The 16,061-nt window shown below is 41.4% G+C and overlaps 1 protein-coding gene across 12 annotated transcripts in view; it reads left to right on the plus strand.

Moving 5' to 3' along the window:
* The window catches only part of FAM83B (family with sequence similarity 83 member B), a 63,699-nt gene that overhangs the window by 19,456 nt on the left and 28,182 nt on the right, over positions 1 to 16,061 (plus strand). Inside the window, exon 1 of one of the 12 annotated variants that reach the window (XM_061622985.1) lies at positions 3,124 to 3,165. The exons of the other annotated variants lie outside the window; for them this stretch is intronic. The gene's annotated coding sequence lies outside the window, so the exon portion shown is untranslated. Of the gene's footprint in view, positions 1 to 3,123; positions 3,166 to 16,061 lie in introns of those variants that run through there. 12 annotated transcript variants of the gene reach the window in all.

The following is a 16,061-nucleotide window of genomic DNA, read 5'->3' on the forward strand; positions in this document are numbered from 1 at the left end:
AAGATTTTATAGCAGAATATGTTCCTGACAGTTATTGACCGACTTCACTGAAAAACATTTAAAAGGAGAATTTAAAGATATCTTACTGTTAATGCTGCTTTATGTTATTTATTCATGTTGGAACTCTGTTGTGGTAGTGATTCAGAAACAAGGGGGGGGCTTGACATCAGAAAAGGCAAATAAATCAAAACGTATTTTCAATAAGTTAACATCAAAGGGTGTAACTGTTTATCTAGATGCCACTGAACGCCACCGTCATCACCAAAATATTTTTCACTACAGACTGTTTACTTAAAACTAGCTTTACTCATTACAACTTTCTCCACCTCTAAAAGCCTGACAAAAGAGGTGTGTCTTCACCTGCTGCTGAAATGTATTCCCTGTAGATGTGAGGTGATGTCTGTGAGATCATCCCACAGCCATGGAGCCACCACTGAAGTGGCTAGCTGGTTATGTAAAGGTCCTTCTGGCTGGGGCTGATGAGAGTTGGAGTCCATCAACATCTGAAGGGTCAACACTGGTTACCCATCCCTCTTACAAGTGAACACTCCACTTGAATACAGTTTGATAAATGCTGCTGTCTTACTGCTTGTGGTGATATCACATGCACATGTCATGGAGTTCATATCTTCAAAATGTGAGCATGCTTGCTGAAAAGCATCTTGACTTCTTTTAATAATTTGAAAATGGATTTTATACCCTAAAATGATAGATATTGGGCTGAGTTGTCTTCTCATTACATCATAGATCAAGAGCTAATGAGAGACTGGAAAACAGTGGGTGACCTGATAACTGGTAGTGGCAGGACAGTGTTCATTACTGGCACTGTTATACTCAGCTTTATTGTTCTGTAATTAATATTTTAATGGGGAATGTGATGAAGACATGCAGTGAAACCAGTAAATAACACAAGTGAAGTACTGAAGCAAGGAAACAGTGCAACTTCAAGGATGCATCACCTGTTGTTGAATTTCTACAAGGTGGATTTCCCTTTTAAGGCAATTATCAGTTAAGGAACATTGTCAATAGCATACAGGGTTCTGTATACAGCTATTCATAGGGAGTTTGTAAAGAGTTTTCAGTTAAGAGAAAACATGAAACTACAAAATGCCAACTAAAGAAATCTGGTATGGTATGTTTACTGCTGGGTTGAGAACTATTGCTTGAACAAGAGGAATCTCAAGTTCTGAATGTCTCCAGTACAAGGGTTATCATGCATTAATGGTTGTCAGTGCTAGTCATACTCAGAGTAAACCCACTGAAGTTAATAGATGTGGCTAACTTAGGTTCATTTATTTCAGTGGATCTACTCTAGGGCTTAGTTGAATATGACCCTAAATTATTATATGTTGTTTCCATGTTTAATTTTTTTTAACTAGCACTGTTAAATTAAACCTGCATAGTGGATGTCAACTGCTGCAAGTTTCCACCCTCTTTCCCCTGTGTACCTTCTACTGTAGTTTATTATTTTTCTCTCTTTTGAAATATTATATTAATAGGTTTTAGTCAAGAATAGATGGGTGCTATTACTGAGGGTTAATAAGACGATAGAGTGATTTTAATAGGATTGATGTTTTGTTTTTTTAAACACAAAAAAAAGAGGTTGTTTTTTCTCTTTATTGGTTTTTATTATAACAACACTCAATAGAAATCTGATTTCAAATAAGAAAAAGTATTGATAAACTGCCAGCTAATGATTAATATGTTTGATTATAGGAAGAAGGCAATGCCATGTTGTGGGTATGGGTGCGGAAAGAAATAGTAAAAAATGTTCACTCTAGAACATAGTTTATTTCTCATGGTGTTAAAAAAAAGCAATAAATTACACTGGACATAATAAGTATATCCAATAAAAGAGAGACTGTTGTCAGACTGTAAAACTGTCATAATAGAACAATACAAGTCAATATGAGCCCTTGATTTGACTCCTGAGATACAAACGTGACGAAGCTGGTAGTTAGATGTCATCATTTCTGGTGCTCCAAAAAGTCCGGCAGTATAGATAGCTGGTGGTAGTGGTAAAATCCCTCTTGATACCCAGGTAATGTGTTGGTTGATTGGGCCTCTAATGTTTTCAGTCTCATTCCCATCCCCATCCCCGATTGCTGGGGAGGTGGAAGTTGTTTTATCTTGGTCTTGGTTTTATTGATTGAATTTGGTGTTAGTAATTGGGCTTTTTATGTTACCTCTTTTATCACCTTTTGATAAACCACTTTGAGTTTATTTTACAAAGAAAAATGGGGTATGATTTTTTAAGTAAGAGTGTCCTTCCATTTACTAATTGTGCAAATAAACAGTACAGAAACTACCTAATTATATAATGACTCCTTGGCTCTCTTTCTGTTGTGTATCTTAAAGGCCACTAGGGGCCTGCACTTGGAGTCAATCTTACATGCTGTGAACTATCATTGGTGTATTTAGAACATGGACAGATGATTACTTCTGTAAAGCAAAGTAAGTGGTTCTCCTTCTATCATTACTATGATGGTAACCCTGGGATCTTATTATATATTATAATTATCAACACTGGGATCTTGATAATTATAATAAAATGTAGCACAAAGAAGTGATTCACCTAACCACTGTCACTTCCAAGATCCTTGTAAATGGACAGAAATGGTGAAACTAGAAATGGTGAAACTGACTGTACAAATTTTGGTCTAGAGCAAGGTAAACCAACTTAGTGTCCTCTAGATGTTTTGGACTACAACTTCCATTAGCCCCAGCCAGCATGGTCAGATATGATGGAAGTTGTGGTGCCATCCAGATGTTTTGGACTATGTTGGCTATCCCTATTCTAGGTAATTTCTATTATTAACAATTTTTATTTGCAAATTTAACATAAAGTGGGATTATTGTTTTTTTAAAAAAAAGAGAAAAGGAAACAATATATAATAAGCCATCAGCTTTCACTTCTAAGGAAAACTTTGTACTGAAGGAATATTCAATTATATGGCCAACCTTTCACAAGCTTAATTTTTAATTTTTAAAAAACTATTCCAGAACTGCCCAAGTCAGGAGGAAGGTAGGGTGTGTGTGAAGTATGATGCTCTTCATGAGCAGTACTTATATTAATTGCAGTGGTACTCCTGATATTTTTGGAATTTTTCTTGGTTTTTCTAGGGTTCAGCATGGAGCTCTACATAAATCTATAAAACCAAAAAGGTATGTTGCATCTCTACAATATTGACTCCTATGTTTCTGAAAATCTCTTGGGTGTTCATAGCATTGGTGCACAATCCTGAACACACTTCTTTTGGCACAAACACACTTGAACGTCAAAGGATTTACTTCCAAGTAAATATGCATAGGACTGGGCTTCTTGTTATTCTTGGAAAATCTTCAGCATTTTAATATTTAATTTTGAGTAATTGTGACAAAATGTATGAATTTCTGTTATGGCTGCCTTCTGATTTGGATTCTAGGATAAGGTCACTAATTATTGTTTATTTGAAAATGATGTTGGAATTATTACTTCAGGATCAGCCTGAAACCTTATATTTTTCTCCAGTGTGCCATCAGTGACTGACTAAAGCCTTTTCCCATGAGTTCCCTATTCTGTGTAGTGTAAAAAAAAAGCAAGAAATGGGAGGAAGGCCTATCAGTGTTTGCATTTTTGATCGGTACATCAAACCTTCGACTCCGACTCCTCTGTTTTTCTACTGTCCGACTCTGACTCCGACTCCTTCATAAATGGCAAATGTATATTATTTTTATTTAATTAATTAATTTATTATTTGATTTATATTCCACCCTTCCTCCCAACAGGAGCCCAGGGCGGCAAACAGAAATGCTAAAAACACTTTAAGATATCATAAAAAGACCTTAACGTACATTAAAACAAAAAAATTAAATTATTAATTTTATTTTGAAGCTGGAGTCGGAGTTGGTACATTTCTACCGACTCCAACTCCGACTCCACCCTAAATTGCTTCCGCCTCCACGACTCCGACTCCACAGCCCTGTTCTGAAGTCTAATACAATTTAGAGATAGGATGGTATTCAATGTCCTACTCAGAGTACACCCTCTGAAGTAATGGACATGATTAACTTAAGTTCATTAATTTCAGTGGGTCGATTCTGAGTAGGATTTAGCTGAATACAGCCCATACTCTTTAATTTAAATAATGTAGAAGTCTGCACTTATATTAAAATGAAATGGTTTTGTGCGCAGAAGAAAATATATTGCAGGAGATGGGTGTGGAAGACTGGATTGAGCAATTCCCCTGCCACCTTCTTAGCAAGACTCTTTGCCAGCTGTCTTGAATGGCATTAAGCTTACACCAGAACAATAACAAATCTTACCCCAGTTTATTTACAGATGTCCTAATATGTGTGTGAGAAAAAAAGTCCTTAGGAGGATTCTGCCTATTGCCTTGAAGGACAACCATCCCCACTGTACACACACACACTTGGTGATGTGAGCAAGGAGCTGGTGCATGACTCTCAGGGCTCTTACTGTATCAGAAATGGGGAGCTTGTTGGATTCCAACTCCCTGTAGCACAGCCAGTGTGGCCAGTTGTCAGGGATGATGGAAGTTGTAGTCGAACAGTTTCTGAGGGCACCAGTTTTCCCATCCCGATGCTATGTAATTTCTCTATGGAAGTGGTGGTTATTTTCTTTCAGGTGTGCACACAGTTAATTTAAAACAAAATTATATACTTTTATTTTTTGCATCAGCTAAACAATTACTTCTGCATTAGTATGAACCTACCAATGAATTCACATTATCATCAGAGGTCCTACTTTGTGTCCTCCGTGTCTGCAGTCTGGCAGGTGTGACAACATCAAACAGACATTTTTAGACAGTGGTGCCTCGGTTCTGGTATATCATCCTGAGTCTTTAGGTTCAGTCACTGGTTTTATTAATTTATTAATTTATTTATTTATATACCACCCCATAGCCGAAGCTTTCTGGGCGTTTTACAGTAATTAAAAACGTTAAAAACAAATATATACATTTTAAAACACACACAAAAAAATAAAAACACAATTAAAAGAAATATAAAATAATTTAAAAACACATGCTAAAATGCCTGGGAGAAGAGGAAAGTCTTGACCTGGCGCCAAAAAGATAACAGTGTTTGTGCCAGCTACACCTCATCAGTGAGATCATTCCATAATTTGGGGGCCACCACTGAGAAGGCCCTCCCCCTTGTTGCCAGACTCCCAGCTTCCCTCCCAAGTAGGCACCCGCAGGAGGGCCTTGGATGTTGAGGGTAGTGTACGGGTGGGTTCGTGTCGGGAGAGCTGTTCCATCAGGTATTGTGGTCCTAAGCCGTGTAAGGCTTTATAGGTTAAAACCAGCACCTTGAATCAAGCTCAGAAACATACAGGCGGCCAATGCAAGCAGGCCAGAATCGGATTTATATGTTTGAACTGTCTGGTCCCTGTTACCAATCTGGCTGCTGCATTTTGCACAAGCTGCAGCTTCCGAACCGTCTTCAAAGGCAGCCCCATGTAGAGCGCATTGCAGTAATCTAACTTGGAGGTTACCAGAGCATGGACAACTGAAGCCAGGTTATCCCTGTCCACATAGAGGCATAGCTGGGCCATCAACCGAAGTTGGTAGAAGGCATTCCGTGCCACCAAGGCTACCTGAGCCTCAAGTGACAGAGATGGTTCTAAGAGAAACCCCAAGCAACGAACCTGCTCCTTCCGGGGGAGTGCAACCCCATCCAGGACAGGTTGGACATCCACCATCCGGTCATTAGAACCACCCATTAGCAGAATCTCAGTCTTGTCTGGATTGAGCCTCAGTTTATTAGCCCTCATCCAGTCCATTGTCGCAGCCAGGGACTGCTTCAACACATTGACAGCCTCACCTGAAGAAGATGAAAAGGAGAAATAAAGCTGCGTGTCATCAGCATACTGATGGCAACACACTCCAAAGCTCCGGATGACCACACCCAACGGTTTCATGTAGATGTTGAACAGCATGGGGGACAGAACTGACCCCTGCAGAACCCCATACTGGAGAGTCCAGGTGCCAAGCAGTGCTCCCCAAGCACCACCTCTGGAGCCAACCTGCCAAGTAGGAGCAGAACCACTTCATGCAGTCCCTCCCACTCCCAACTCAGCCAGTCTTCCCAGAAAGATACCATGATCGATGATATTGAAAGCTGCCAAGAGATCAAGGAGAATCAACAGAGTCACACTCCCCCTGTCTCTCTCCCGACAAAGGTCATCATACAGGGCAACCAAGGCTGTTTCCGTGCCAAAACCAGGCCTGAAACCCGACTGAAATGGATCCAGATAATCGGTCTCATCCAAGAGTATCTAGAGCTAGCCTGCCACCACTTGTTCAAGGACCTTGCCCAGGAATGGAACATTTGCTACCGGCCTATAGTTATTCAAATTTTCTGGGTCCAGGGAGGTCTCTTCAGGAGTGGTCACACTACTGCCTCTTTCAGGCAGCCAGGAAGCACCCCCTCTCGTAGAGAGGCATTAATCACTTCCCTGGCCCAGCCGGCTGTTCCATCCCTGCTAGCTTTTATTAGCCAAGAAGGGCAAGGATCCAGCACAGAAGTGGTTGCAGGAACCTGTCTAAGCACCTTGTCAATGTCTTCAAGCTGTACCAACTGAAACTCATCCAAAGAATCGGGACAAGGCTGTGCTCTGGATACCTCGCTTGATTCATCTGCTATAACACTGGAGTCTAAGTCCTGGCGGATGCTAAAGTTTTTATCCTGGAAGTGCCTAGCAAATTCATTACAGCAGGCCTCAGATGGTTCTACCATGTCCTTGGGGCCAGCATGTAATAGCCCCCGGACAATTCTGAAGAGCTCCGCTGGGTGGCAGATTGATGATTTGATAGTGGCAGCAAAAAAGCATTTATTTAAAATGCTGTAGCTTTGGTGGGCATTCTTTTTTTTTTTTAGATTTTTGTTTCCTCCTGTGTTTTGCTTTGCCTGCTTCCTTGATGGTAGTTTTCTTTGATTTAAGCTGACTTTTAAAAAAAACAAAAACTGTTAGCTGCTTTGAGGATCCTTCCTGGCAAGCCTATACTCACAAGGGAGTATGTGCCATTGAATGCAATGGGTCTTGTTTCTGATCAGAGGCACTCTAAATGTATTACATCAAGGATAGGGGGCCTGTTTTCTGACAGTTGTTTTGTATTACGTAACTTTTATTTGGTGAGATTTGTATGCCTCTTAATCAACAAAAACAAGTGCTTCATATGAAACAATATAAAATATTCATTAAAATATAGATATCAAATATTAAAGCCAGGCTGACATAAAAGTTATCAAAAGATAGAAAAAAATCGGTTTAAAAACAAATATACATTAAAATACATGTTAAAATTACATGTAAAATTACATTACAAAAATGTTTTAGCAGGCACCAAAAACAATACAACACATGTGCCTGCCTAATACTAATGGGCTGGGAGTTCGAGAGAGTAGATGCTGCCATGCTGAAGGATCGATTCCTTGCAAATATGGAAAGATCTTTATGTGGCACTTGTAAAAGCGCCAGGTCTACAGATCGAAGATGTAGTGTATTTATAGAATTTTCACTTGAAAGTTTAGGGAAACCCATCTGTTTAGCGGGCCTCCATATGAAAATTACTTTGTCATCTGGCAGCTAATTGCTAAAGTGAAAAAAAAAGTAGCCTATGCACCTTGACTTCTTTTGTAGGGATATTCTAGAATTACGCCTAATTCATGTTTGGTACCGAAATTTCCATTACTATGGTTATTCTTTATCAGATTTTTATGTAGAAGTTTTCCACGGCTATTTTCAAAAATGGATTTTTTTTTAAAAAAAATATCAGCTTCTAAAATATCAAGAATGATAATTTTATCCTTTTATTTATCAATATTTCCTTTCAAAATATCAACATTTCCATTATTGTCAGTATTTCCTTTCAAAATATTGACATTAACATCTATATCTTTTGGGAGAGGGGGAAATTGGTAAGAACAGCAGATAACACGCATAGAATGAGCTCGACTCAATACCGGCTTGATAGGTCAAACGAATACTTTCGAACTGTACCGGCCAATGGATCCCATCCCTATTCTATTATGTCATTTGATACAAATAAATAATAAATATTTATTATAACAAATAAATAAATATTTGATACAAATAAATAATGACTATCAAATTCTAATGTAGAGTTCTCCTTCCACCCAAGTTGAATAGTTTTTTTTAATCTTTCTACAGCTTAAATGTCCTATTCATCTACGTACCAGTGAGGGACTAGCTAGTTTCCTTATCTGGAATGTTCACTTTGACTGTTTGATAGATTACAGAATAGGCAGAAAGCTCCATAAATTTTGACCTTCTACTTTTATCAGAAAAGCAGTTAAGACCAAGTCTGATGTAACTCAGAAAGAATCTGACCATGTGTTTTAAGCTTTCTCTCTTGCCTAGCTCCATATTTCCATTATGTCATGGATCCTTAGTACAGCAGCAGCAAACAAAAACCCCTTTCACACATTATACGATCATGTGTGTCTAGTCTCTGTGTATTCATAATTAGGTCTGAAAAGAGCCTCAGTACATACAGCTGTATTGTGCAGGGCTTTTTTCATTCAATCAGGACCCATGAAAAATAGGTATTGCACAAAGAGGCACCACATGCATAGTTGCACATTTGGGAAATGTAGATGAAGCATGCCCTGTAGATGAACCATAATGTCATGTTGTAGTATGTTGTTATGTTTTCAGTTAAGCTTTGCTGTGAGCTGTTACTGTTGTATATTTGTTGGTAGGTTTTGCTTTTCTAAAAGCAATAAGCAAACCATGTAGTAAAAAGGGAAAACCCTAGAATCTAGACCGTCATGGTGTGTGTGTGTGTATGTTGAGGAAATGCAGCGTGAGTGCAGCTGTGAAGTTGATTGTAGCAGTAGTACAAGTAATTAAGGCCTGGAGGTGGTGATGGGAGCCAGGGAAAGAGACGAGGATTTCTGCTATGGTGGAAAACATTGTCTGAAGGTAGGTTGATCCATAGATGAATACCAGTTCTATCCAATAAAAACAGAGGGTTGAACCTGGAATACTAGTTTCTAAGAGGCCAGGCCTGCTGAGGCCTCATTGCAGCTCAGCCACCAAATCTTCCAGAAACTGTATGCTATTTCTCTGATGGTAGTAATTAGGGTTGCCAGGTCTCCGGTTTTCTGCCGGAGTCTCCGGCAAAAGTGGGCCGTCTCCGGCCTCCGGCCATATTTGGTGTGAAGAGGCTGATCTCCAGCTTTTGGACCTCCCCCTCAGGCACGCATGCGTGATTGACACGCATGGCTGCTGGGTGGGAGGAGCGGCCGCGATGGGCGTTTCTGGCTGCGGTTTGCATCGTGGCCGATAAAGCAGTTTGGAATCTCGTTTGGAAGCAGAAGGCTGCTGGGTGGCAGGAGCAGGTTGGGCTGCTGCTGATTGCAGAGAGAGGCCTGAGAGAGAGAGGCCTGAAAGAGAGAGGCCTGAGAGAGAGAGAGAGAGGCCTGAGAGAGAGGCCTGAGAGAGAGAGGCCTGAGAGAGAGAGAGAGGCCTGAGAGAGAGAGAGGCCAGAGAGAGAGAGAGGCCTGAGAGGCCAGAGAGAGGCCAGAGAGAGAGAGAGAGGCCTCAGAGAGAGAGAGAGAGAGAGGCCTGAGAGGCCAGAGAGAGAGGCCTGAGAGGGCAGAGAGAGAGAGAGAGAGGCCTGAGAGGCCAGAGAGAGAGAAGCCTGAGAGAGAGAGAGGCCTGAGAAAGAGAGGCCTGAGAGATGGGGCTCAGCAGTCTCTGGCCATCACCACACCTTGGGGGAGGAAATTCCATCACACACACACACTCTCACACCCCGCCCCCCCTCTTCCTTTTCTGATTGTGGAAAGCTGGTGGTTCCATGTCTGCCACTGCTCCTTGGATTGTTGAAAACCAAATGTTTAAATAAGCAAAATGTATAGCAGGATGAGGTTGCCATGTGATTTTTCCAGCTGGGTTTGTGTGTGTATGGAACTTCAGCAGGTGAACAGGCCCGTCCCCTCATCTCTGTGACAATGAAAGTTCTATGTCTTGAATTTCTGGCTGCCACCCAAAGAAAGCTGGCAGCCCAGGGAACAGGTGGGTGCAGAGTGGGTCTTAAAGAAAGAATCTTGCAGACGGAAGGCAGGGAAAACCAGGCCAGGTTCCCCAGGAACAATGTCTGTTTCCTAATCGCTGTCCCTGATAAATCATAGTTTCCATTTTAAGCATCACTTGTGTTGGAATTGTGGAAATGCAACTCGATTTGGGTGTTTCCACGTCTGGAGGGAGACAGAGAGGAGACCTCCAGGTTGCTAGGCTGTGCCTTTCCTTTGGTCATATGCTCATCTTCCTTCCTGAAAACTGATACCTCTTAGGAATGCCGACCACACCTTCCAACTCTCTCCTTCCTGCTTCTTCTCTGTCTCTTGAAGAGAAGAGATGTCTTTGCTTTGTCTCTCTCACCTGCAGCATGAGGGCAAAGGCCTTGTCAGGTCCATGAACCTCCAATGCAGGTAGTTTACTAGAACTAGAATCCCTTTCCTATCTATTGTGTATTTCCTTCAATGAAGCAAGCTGTTCCTTATTTTACTAAGTCTGAATCCTCAGTTATTGCTGCAGCGTAAAAGTCTGCTACTTCACAAGGAAAGTCTCTCTCTCTCTCTCTCTCTCTCTCTCTCTCACACACACACACACACACACACACACACACACACATACATCAGCGCTGGGTCTGCTCTTGATCCCAAACCTAACTCTGCTAACAAGTTTCTAGTCTTTTTTCAGCATTGAGTTGCCTCCACTCAAGACTCAGGAAGTTAAACCTCTCAGTGTGCGTGCAAAGCCCCCCGCAGCAGAGTAGGAAGCCTCTTTTTGTCTGTCAAGAGCCATTGACCACCAGCAGCCAAATCAACCTGAGGCCCCAGCTGGCTTTGTCTGTGGGTCAGTGGCCTGAGGAGAAGATGCCTTGGGTCAGCTGCCAGCCTGCCCAATGTGCACTTTCAAAATTCTCCTCAAGCAGAGACTGCCCAGTGCTGAACACCCTCCCGCCTGAGAAGAGCCTGTGGAGCAGGTGATATTGGGGGACCTGCAGGCCAGAGCCCGTCCCCCCCTTTTAAATCAAGGGCAGATGGCCATAACTCAGTGGTAGAGAACATGGACAGTCGCTGCCAGTCGCTGTAGACAGTGCTGATGCTGAATCAGATGGACCAATGGCCTAACTCAGTATAAAGCAGCTCCCTGTTTAAATCACCCTTCATTCAGAACCATAAGGACTAGAATCTTACTTTATTTTTAGGGAAACTGTTGCGCATGCAGAAGGGCCCAGGTTCAGTCCTCAGCGGCATCTCCAGGTAGGGCTGAGAGACACCCCTGCCTGAAGCCCTGAGAGCCGCTGCCAGTGCAGACAGCACTGGGCTAGAGAGCACCCATGGGTCTGCATCCAACATTCCTGGGTAAATGAAGCGGATCCTCGCATCTGGTCCAATCCTGCCTCAGGCCAGGGTTCGGAGTCTTAGTTTGCCTTGGCCACCCTGCTTCATCTGCCTGTGCTGGGAGCTGCACAGCAGGAGTTGGGCCCATCTGTTCTCCTGGTACCTTTCAGTAGTTTTCAGGTTCCCTTAAGGACATAAGAACATCTAGTTCCTCACCCCAACCGTAATAGGAAGCCTGCAAGCAGGACCCTTCTGGGAGGAAGGGCGGGATATCAGTTTAATAAATAAAATAAATAAGCGCAACGCCTTCAGAGGCATATTGCCTCCAAATGTTAATGCAGCTTCAAATAGCATTTGCCTTTTTTGCAGCCACATCACACTCTTGGCTCATATTCAGTTTGTGATCAACAACAATCCCAAGATCCTTCTTGCATGTAGTATTGCTGAGCCAAGTATCCCCCATCGTAATAACTGCATTTGGTTTCTTTTTCCTAGGTGTAGAACTTTACACTTATCCCTGTTAAATTTCATTCTGCTGTTTTTAGCCCAATGCTCCAGCCTATTAAGATCCCTTTGAATTTTGTTTCCGTCTTCCAGGGAATTAGGTATTCCTCCCAATTTTGCATCATCTACAAGTTTGATAAGCATTCCCTGCCCCTCCTCATCCAAGTCATTAATAAAAATGTTGAAGAGCACTGGGTCCAAGACCAAGCCCTATAGTAGCCCACTAGTTACCCCCCCCAGGTTGAGAAGAAACCATTGATTAGCACTCTGAATATGATTGTGTAGCCAACTGTGGATCCACCCAATAGCTGTTCCATCCAGTCCACATTCAGCTAGCTTGCTAATCAGAATATCATGTGGCATTTTGTCAAAAGCTTTGCTAAAGTTGAAATATATTGTGTCCACAGCATTCCCACAGTCTATCAGGGAGGTTTGTTGTTGTTGTTATGTGCCTTCAAGTCGATTATAACTTATAGCGACCCTATGAATCAGTGACCTCCAAGAGCATCTGTCATGAACCACCCTGTTCACATCTTGTAAGTTCAGGTCTGTGGCTTCCTTTATGGAATCAATCCATCTCTTGTTTGGCCTTCCTCTTTTTCTATTCCCTTCTGTTTTTCGCAGCATTATTGTCTTTTCTAGTGAATCATGTCTTCTCATGATGTGTCCAAAGTATGATAACCTCAGTTTCATCATTTTAGCTTCTAGTGATAGTTCTGGTTTAATTTGTTCTGACACCCAATTATTTGTCTGTTTTGCCTAGAATCCCCTCCCTTGTCCTTAACATGGCTGCAACCATATCTACTCAGAAGTAAGTCCTATTGAGTTCTATGGGGCTTAGTTCCTTAATAAGCATGTTTACAGTTGCTGCCTTCAGGGGCTTCTATCTGTGCTCCCATCTAACGTCTCTGCAACACTAAGCTCCTTTCTTCCAATAATGGCCTGGCCTGAGGGCACGTAAACCCTTCTTGCCAGAAGCAAGTAAGCTAGATTAAATGTTCCCTAAAGGCGTTGAACTGTGACCTGGCAGACCAGGGTTTGAATCCCCACACAGCCATGAAGCTCCCTGGGTGACCTTGGGCCAGTCACTGCCTCTCAGACTCAGAGGAAGGCAATAGTAAACCACCTCTGTCTGAGTACTGCTTACCATGAAGACCCTATCTGGGATCAACTTGAAGGCAGTCCATTTCCATTTTGCATCACCCTAAGCTTGTGAGAAAGAATGACCTTGTCACTTCAGATGGACCTAGGAACACCCTATTTTAGGTAAGATTTCTATTTTAATCTCCAGAGAATTTTTTTTGAATGGTATGCTCCAAGCAACTGTGGTTGATACAATGTATCATGTTTAATGATATCACTAGGGCTCACCCTGTGATGTCACTAGGGCCCGCCCTGTGATGTCACTAGGGCCCGCCCCCTGACGTCACTAGGGCCCGCCCCCTGACGTCACTAGGGCCCGCCCCCATTTTCTCAGGTTTTTGGATGGTTCCGACCTGGCAACCCTAGTAGTAATGTATGTATGTTTGTTTGCAGTATTTACTGCTCTGAAAAAATCCTGCAGATGCCCATGCTAATACCACTTCATAGTATTCTTCCCTTCCCCTCCTGTGCATGCAGAATTTCCAAAGGCCAGTTGGCATTGCTCCCACATGTTCAAAGTGATCCTCTGGGCTAAGCACATGCATTTGTCACATGTAGGGAACAGAGTGGACAATCCCCATAGACAGGGATCATAGATAGTTTCTGGTTGTTATATATTTTGTTTAGGCTCGGATGAATCTATATTAAACTGGAGTGCTTAGTTATTTATTTTTTTAAACATAAAATTGCATTTTAGATGAGCCATCTCAGCAGAGAAGACATCTGAGAATGATAAAATTGTGTTTCAGAATTCTAACATACAGAAATTGTGATAAAATTATGCACATGTATCTTCTGGGGTTTAATTAAGAGTGTGCTCTATGCATCAGTAGTAAATGTAATTCAGCACATATCAGTGACTTCATCTTGAGTAGTTATTACCATATATGAAATTAAATGATCAAAATATTTTAAGTTTTTAGATTCATTTAGGCACAACTTTCTTTTCATATATACATTTACAAAGCTACTGAGCACATTTCAAGAGATCATCCTATGTAGGATACCATTGTGTGTATTTCCAGGTGTTTATTAGCGATGGTGTTGATTACACAAGGAAAGAATGTTGTGAGGTTTGAACAATAAGTAATTTATACAATCCTATAATCCAAGGAGTCATTCTTTGTTAGTTTTTGGATCAACTTGCATTACTGTAAGAATATGCAAGTTTTCAACATGCACAGGGCTTGACCAGTTACTTAAATCTTGCCTAAACACATTGCAAAGTTACTAACAAATAAAATAGTTTAATCTCTACTGCTGGACAGTGTTCCAATCACAATATTTTAATCTCTTCAGTCTATTGATTAGTGATTGGTCCATATTGCTTTGATTACCCCCAAAGCCTAATATCACTGTTTAACTAATTGTATTTTGTTTTCAAGAGTTCCAGTGTTGATGATTTTAAATTCCTAGATACGCTGTTTAAAAAAGGTTGCACCAGTTTCCTTTTAAGAACTGTAAATTCAAAGCAATATCACTTTAGCTACCCCTTTTGTTATTTTACCAAAAAAAAACCAATTTAGACCTTGTATGAGTGTAATCCTATGCACCTGGGAATAAGCCTCATTGTATGTAATAGGATTTATTTTTGAGTTTAGGATTGTGCTGCAAATCTTATAGTTTGCCACTAATCCAGGGCATCTCTTCTAGCTCAGTAGCTTCCTAGACTTGTACTCAATGTGATTATAGTTACAAGTAAGCAGTAACAATGTTACATTTTCTTTGGTACTTACCGACAATCCTGTTATCATTATAATCCATCTGTTCCTATGGTTTCAAGCTTCCTCAAGTGTAGGAACATGATCCTAACTACTTTGGAGCACATGAACATTTTTTTTGGTTTCGTTATGTTGAAAACAAATGGCAGCCCCAGCAGTTCCATGAAGTAGCTTTGTGACACGTGAGGATCAAATGATGATACCAACTGCAAAGACTTCATGCTAACATGAATTTATGCTCTATAGGGGTTAAAAGACTTTGAGTTATTGAATTTCAAGAATTAAGTCGGGGGCAATAGCCCCAAACTCCAATTACAAGCAGTATCTGCCTTGGCTGTGTTTCAAATAGCATGCCCCATTTCCAATCAATGCAATTTAACATCTGTGTGTGTTTTCCTAATCCAGCTTCTGTCACTTTTGCGAATTATGTTCAGAAATGTTTTTCATTTTAAACACGTATGCTTCTATCCACTCGGTCTCCTCTCCCCTCTGGCAATATAGTCTCTCTGAGCATACATAATTATTTAGGGAGGGAAACTCTTGGTGCTGGCTTCTTGGTAGCAAGTTATTGGTGAAAGCACATTTGAGAAATGCATTCTGCTTTTCCTTAAAGCCAGCCAGGTGTGAGGTGAGATTGTGTTGAACACTTGCTAGTAACCACTGTGGACCTTGGTTCCCATTTCAGGGATGATGGGAAATTAGTATATAATATGCATCAGTAAAAAGCTGTGAATTTGTACCTTGGAAATTTTTTTTTCTTTTTTTTGCTTCTTATTGTAAATAAGTTGTCTTAGGCACTAACAGTAACTTGTGCGTGTTACAGGCTGGCAATTCCTTCTACTGGAAGCTTATCAGTGCACAGATGCCTGCCTTTGCTCTAATCCCTATCTTCTTCAGGTGATCTAAGATTACTTAGTTTACCTAAACATGAAAAGATGGAGCTGGCACTGCAGTGGGTTTGCTTCCTCATTATCTTGGTTTTCATTTTCCCTGCTTAATCTGCACATGATAGCCAGCAAGATGATGAGTTCTGTGAATATGTGAACTAAGGCAGCTGATGCATCATGGCAAGGCTTCATAGGGCAGTATTCACCTACCGCATCTCATCAGCTCAAGGGTTTCCATTTATGCAATGGGACTTTTCCTCTGTCCTCCCTCCTCACTTGCTCCGCACCCTCTCCAAATCTGGCTCTAGAGGGTTGGGGGAACGTCTAGAACAGATTTAGGGAGATGAGAAGGGAAGAACATTCTGTTGCACAAGCAGAAATCCTTGTGCTGATGGAACTTTCATTTGGTACTACATTGGATTCC

This window comes from Rhineura floridana, chromosome 4 (genome assembly GCF_030035675.1).
Source record: "Rhineura floridana isolate rRhiFlo1 chromosome 4, rRhiFlo1.hap2, whole genome shotgun sequence".
Classification (NCBI taxonomy): Eukaryota; Metazoa; Chordata; class Lepidosauria; order Squamata; family Rhineuridae; genus Rhineura; species Rhineura floridana.